This window comes from Corticium candelabrum, chromosome 4 (genome assembly GCF_963422355.1).
Source record: "Corticium candelabrum chromosome 4, ooCorCand1.1, whole genome shotgun sequence".
NCBI lineage: Eukaryota > Metazoa > Porifera > Homoscleromorpha > Homosclerophorida > Plakinidae > Corticium > Corticium candelabrum.
The window spans coordinates 6,108,967-6,115,838 of record NC_085088.1 but is presented as its reverse complement, the minus strand read 5'-3'; the positions used below and the strand labels follow the sequence as shown (position 1 = coordinate 6,115,838).

The following is a 6,872-nucleotide window of genomic DNA, read 5'->3' as shown; positions in this document are numbered from 1 at the left end:
AGGACCCTAGTACAAACATCACAGTTTCTGACATCAAAAAACTACATTCTGAAATTGACTTTACATGAAAGGGATTTGTGAGTGGAAGTTGTACCAGTACTACAGCTTAATTTAGTGATGCTCTCAACCACCTGTATTAAAGTATTTAAGGAGTACTAGATAGGCTTAATCATTTGTAGCTAATTGGCGTCCACAAAAACTACACATATGAGTTGTTAATGACATCTGTAGCAGATGAGTTCAGAACACAGATTGTCATTATTTGGATGCGTCAGAAGAAATATATGATGCCACTGTAAAAAAGGACACAAATAATAAAAAAAACAGGCCTTTAACTGGCGTTAAGCCCGACCAATCTGAATCAGCTTCCACTTACTCCAGTTACTTAAGCCCTGTTTACTCGACGTTATGGGACCCGGGCCGAACTCGGGTTCGTGTGTTTACACGACAATTATTTGGGCCGAGTTGGGCCCAGGGACCACGGGCACGGCTCACTTTCGAATGCCGGGTCGGCCCCGGGTTATGATAGTAAGGGCTCTGCCCATCATTGACATACGCGCGCATGCAGTGAATCATGGCAAAAGATTGTGAATTCATCTCACGTGCTTTTCAAGTAATTTAGTTAATCGAAGGAAAGCTAGTATCCCAATAAGTGCCGTCATCTGTTCGTAAGTACAGTTCGTGCCATAATTATTGAGACTCTTTCGGCGAGAGCGTGTCACACATGGCACCAATTGTTTTAGCCTGGCAAACATTCCCTTGGTTTCAGAGTAGGATAGATGACTTTCTAGATTTGTCTGCTATTCAAGAACAATGTCTAAAAACTGCGCAAGAATGAGACCAATGACAAAAGTTTACGTTATCAATATTTCGTACGACCTCCACCGTTTGCAATACATTGATTTAGACGGTATCGTAATATGTAAAATAGTTAGGATATCAATTGCCTAAGACCCTCTCACACTTTCAGTATCCTGGTTTTCCGTTCCATGTTGGTTTTTGGTCGCTTCTTCTCTACTTTGCGTTTCATCCACCTCCATAAATCTTTTATTGGAATCAGGTCCGGTGAGTTGACAGGTCAGTCGATAACGTGAACGTTTCTGCTAGGGAAAAACTTGATCTCTCGCTATTCTAGACTTGTCAGCTGGTGCATTATCCTGTTGCAGCCTCCAACCATCGGGATAGAGTGCGGTTTCAAACAAACGCTCATCTAGCATGGATTGATACAGAGTCGAGTTGAGGTTCTCGCTAAATATCTTCAGCCTATAATACCTCCCCACATGTTTCTTTTTTCGTAGCAACAGATTTTGGGTTACTGTCTACAGGAGGTCAAATACTAAGAGAATTAGGAAAGTGCACTCGTCGCTGAAGATTGTGTTCTGCCAGCTGTCATGGCGACCGGTGGTGCAGACACCATTCAATTCCAATCTAGCTGATGGCGATGATCTAACTCAGGTGTGTATTGACTCAGGATAGATGCCTTTGTACACGTGTATTTATGGCTTGTGTTTCTCACTTTTAGTTTGTTAGTTTGTCGCTATATTCTAAGTTTACGCAGTTTTTGGCAAGATTAAGAAAACCGGAAGAGTCTCAATAATTATGGCACGAACTGTAGTACTTGTTAATAGCTACCATCTCAATAATATGTCACCATGCAGTAATACCTCGTCCACACTAGAGACTTCAAACCCATACTGGGTATATACGGCGAAAGTCGACATCAAAACTTTAAGTATTTTTAGTAGAGTAAAGTAATGGCCATCTTGAATAAATTATACCTGGGCCAGCTGGTTCTGAAGCTGCTAGTGTGAATGCGATGTTACATGGCATAATAGCTAGTGTTGCACTGATAAGGGTATTTGTTTGATATACCGATAACCGATATCCAAGCAAAGAAGCTGATACCGTTGACAGATACCAATGTCTGATATACTATAGATAATCACTGATATTCTTTTTTACAAGCCTTGCAGAGCACGAATCTTGTGTCCTCGGCCAAGATTCTAATGCTCCCAAATGGGGGACTTCTGTTTCTTCACCGACATGCACGCAGCTCATGTGGCCCTAATCGACATGCACACAACTCACGTGGCCCTGACTGACTGACTACGCATGCGCAACCTATAGGCGTGCAAGATTTACCGATTCTGATAAAAAATCGATATGCCTGTAATGACCGATAACTAATAACCGATTCAATTATCGGTGTAATTCTAGTGCATAAGCAGCAAAGTTTCTAGAGCTTCAACAGATTATTGTTATTAGAGCTCTACAGATTATTGTGATTAATCAAAAGCATGTAACATTCAAGTATCTTACATGATGGAGACGCTGACGCCGCCGAGCTTTCCTTCTGTTTTCTTCCAAACCAACGTAATCGTTTCTTCTATTATTTTCTGAAAGAGACTTGAAGTACCTCTGACTGCCTCTAGAATAGATAAAAAGATTCATCACTTAATTAAGGCCAGACCAACTAATTATGAAAACAATAATGATGTAACATTTTTACCGTGCACAATTCTCATTGCACAGCTTACAAGCATACAAGAAAAAACAATTAAATGAAGCAAAGACAAAGGACTAGAGAAACAGATACTTGTTCACGTGCTAATAACATGCACTTGCGCTGTGCACACTGCAGTAACTGTACCCCTAACCCCAACCATGTATCAAGCCTTGCCAAAAAATACCTGGCAAACACACATCCAAGCAACTGCAACTACTGCTACTGTATATTACGTACGTTTATTATATAAGACCGGGACCCAGAACCTCCAATGCCTTGGACAGACTGAACAATCTCACAAGTGACTCGTGTGTTCTGGTGATCACTGAAGCTGTACAACAGAGACAAATGTGATAACAAAATAACAATAACAAAATAATTGACAATACATCCCAACCTGTTTTTTAAATCCCAACCATTCTCTTCAGACACTAGCTTATAAGTTAAACGAACCTGCCTCGACAGAGATCCCAAAAGAACAGGAAAGACACCACCAAACTTAAGCACTTGCTTGATTTTACCGTTAGGTCTAAGGGCAACTTTCTTTTCCGTGATGATGGCTGATGATGGCTGTCGTCAGTAGCAATATTTTAGTGTGGATACTGGCTCTGTATAATGACGCCACAAAATGTGATATGCTGGGGGCCATTGCATTTCAAACTCTGATGACATTTATCCTCCCATATTTTAACAGGTGGGATCATATCATGCTGCAAGCTGATTAAGTAATTAACTGCATTCCAATTCCTAAAACTTTAGTTGTATATTTAACAATCTTCAAGAGGTCAATTACAGAAGTTGACTGTGATATACTTGAACGTCAGCCACCAAGCCTGGGCAAACTGCAGACGCTAAACAACACTACTATAGTAATATAAAGATGTTGGATGTCTGTAGAAGATGTTGGATGTCTGTACAGCGTTCGCCCAAGAAAATGGTTGCTATTCAATTGCAGAAAGAGTGCGGTGACAGTTTTTACTGGAAGTCTTTTGGAAAGTCATTCCGATAACGATATTGTCTCAAACTTTCTCATTCAACCAGAAGCTCAAGAGAAAAATCATATTTGGAACCGTATGCCTGGCAGGAGAAACACTATGACCACGTCATACAAAGAGTTCAAGAGTTGGTTGAACCAATGACTGTAGTTGTTAGTATTTTCTTCTTCTTCTTCTTGTATGTTCTGTTGCGACTATGTAAATTTTTCGTTAGTGTGGATGCCTTCGGGTGCTGTACCATCTCGGTATGAAACAAAATTATATTATATTATATTATATTTATATTATATCATATCATATCATATCATATCATATCATATGCTGCTTGAAGAGGAAAATATATGCCACAGCTACACCAATTACAATATATGTGCAACTGACACCAAAAATCACTGTAATTTTAATACATGTCGATGTGATTACTGTTGTTAAATGTCTGCAGTCCAATGACATGTTTGTTTCTATTTATGGCTTTCCTAAACATGAATGCAAATTATTACACCTCCATGCTGTAATAATGCCCTACGTACTGATACAGCTCTTTCACAAATATAGTACAACTAACTGTTCTACCAAGTTAACCGTTAATTAACCATTATAATGTAACTGTCAGAGTTTTCTAACTATAGCAAGTGTTATGTCTTAATTAAGCAGCAATGCCAGCATGACTTCTTGTTATATGATCAGCATTCTTGTTAGTATTCATGCAATCTGTGTGCAGCCCATGATGTTGATTCATCTAACTTCGTCAAGCTGACTCTATGTACTCTTTAATTAATTAATTAATTACTATGTACTTTTTTAATTAATCCTTCACAGATAGAGCTAACTGATGCAACTGTCAACTAGAACTATGAATTTTAAACTTGTATCCTTACCTGCAAAGAGTGGCAAGCTGTTTATTCTGTGCCAACCTTTCCTTCAGCAACTTGGTAGTGTCTCTTAGCTCTGACTTAGTTGATTCAGCAAGACCACTTTCATTATCGAATACCAATACAGCAATCTAATAATTACAGCAATAATCCATGATGAAATAAACAGGCCAATTTCATACGTCTGGATGAATCACAGTCGTCTGACATACTTGGCGCTTGAATTGCAGTCTTCGCCGACGAGGGTCTGCTCAGGGATGTCCGACTGGCTGCAGACTGACTCAATAAGGACTGGATCGTCTGTCAGGTCGGTGATACTTTTGGTTAATAAACGACTTGTACTGTAAAAAAAAACAGCAGAGCGCGACACTCACCTCTTCCATGAGAAAGGAAAGGTTTTAGTCTTCCTGAGAGAAATTTTGAGATGACTCAAATGCCGGTTGCGACTCCCTGAGTACCGGTGTGAGGAGTCTTCCGGTTGTGGAGATCTGTATTTTATACTCTCCAGCTATAGCCCGCACAACCGCTCTAATATCTGTCCCTCTATGCATGCTCATAGTCCTGGTAGTCCTTACTGCATTACTACAATACACTCTTGTTCTAAAACAAATATAGTAACCCAACGCAACAGATAACGCAACGCAACGCAACACAACCCATGTCAATCAAACATCCGCATCTTTGGCTTTGTCTGTCAACTTTACTTGTCGCCCAGATCTAGTTACTATTCCTTCCTTGTAGAGAGAGAGATGCTGGCTGTGCCCACGCTGAATCCGTCGTGCTACTTCCTTTCTCACAGTTTGTAAGTGTCTCTGATTTGGCCACGGGTCGACTGGAAGTCCCTTCTGGGGATAAAGTGGGGGTTGTAGATACCTGAGCCATTGAAGGTGTAGAATCTGAAGCTAGTGATAGTGTTGCTGCAGGAGGCGCGGTGTCTCTAATGTCCATATTTCTCCTTGTACATGGCTCAGAGATAGCTGCTGGTGATGCTGTTGCCGGTACATGCTGTTCAGCTGTGCTCATTAGAGCATGGAATTCTCTTACATGTCTTCGATTTCTTAGTAAGATACTTCTTCCATCAGACACTCCTATTTGTTGCCCGTATTGCTCAACAACTCGCCATTGTTTGCTTGGATCTGAACATTCGTCCTGTAACACTACTACTGTGCCGGTTGTCAACTTAGGGAGAGGGTGGACTCCTCTCTTGGCATCATGGTCTTCTGCCATTCTTGCTTTTGTCCGAATCTGATGTGCCGGGTTTACGATAACAGAGCTATATGATGGCACTCGAGTGTTGAGAATTCGACCAAACAAATCTTCCCCCGGCGTCGATTCCAACATTCTGTTTGCTGAGTTCTTTATGTCCATTAGAACCTGTTGCAATCGGCAGGCAAACGGAATAGAAGGTCGTAGTTTCCGTAATCGCTCCCGTACGATACGGAGAAGCCGTTCTACCATGCCGTTTGATTGAGGATATCGCGGGCTGGCTTTGACGTTCTGGATGGCTAGTTTCTCCAGAAATTGTTCCATTTCTGTAGCCACAATCTGTGGGCCGTTACCTGACACCAGCATGGATGGCAATCCAAATCTGGCAAAGACCTCCATGAGCTTTTGTATCACTCCTTTGGCTGTGTTTAAGCGTAGGGGAAGCACATCTGGGTAACGAGACCCATAATCGATGATGGGCAAGAGAGTATGACCTTCTATGGAAACAAGGTCTACTGCCAGTTTGTTTCATACTGCTTCTAACTCTGATGGTTGTAAGTTTTGGTCGGAGTTGGGTCGTCTCCTCCATCAAATGTTACATCGTTCTCTCTAAAGCTTTGTATTCTTTGTAAGACCTGGCCACCAAACTCGTTTGCGAAGCATGTCCTGATGTACGCTGCCTCTTGTGCCTCTTTCCACTCAATTCGGTTTGGCTGACCCTTCTTTGTAAGGTCTGTCAAAGGCACGGCTATAGCACTAGAATTAGGAACGAAGTCGCGGTAGAAGCCTGACAATCCTATGAGGGATCAGAGCTCTTTCTTCGTCGTCGGTCGCGGTGCATTACGTACCTTGCGTATGTTTACTTCATCGGGTTCGATGATCTCCTTGCCAATGTGATGACCGATAAAATCCAGAGACTCGGCCCCAATTAGACACTTTGATGATCGGACTGTCAACCCTGCGTTCGCAATCCGGTCCAACGTTTCTCGAAGAGCAACATATGTTCCTGCCACGTAGGCGCATGAACGATTGTATCGTCCACGTATTAGTCAACTGCGGTCAGTCCTTGGAAAAGCTTCCTCATGGCTCGCACCAGTGTAGCACCAGAATTTATCTTTCCGAATGGAATTCTCAAACACTCATAACATCCGTCTGGAGTAACGAAAACTGTTTTATAGACGTCTTCTTTGGCTACTGGAATTTGCCAATACCCCTTGCTCAGGTCGAGTTTAGAGAAATATCTGCTTTTCCCAAACCTTTGTGTTAGTGCGGGCATAGATGTCATTGGTTCGG

At 41.7% G+C, this 6,872-nt stretch overlaps 1 pseudogene; it reads right to left on the bottom strand.

The window, feature by feature from the left end:
* Nucleotides 1-2,315: 2,315 nt before the first annotated feature.
* Nucleotides 2,316-6,242, bottom strand: LOC134178504 (uncharacterized; annotated as a pseudogene).
* Between the last annotated feature and the right edge of the window lie 630 nt (nt 6,243-6,872).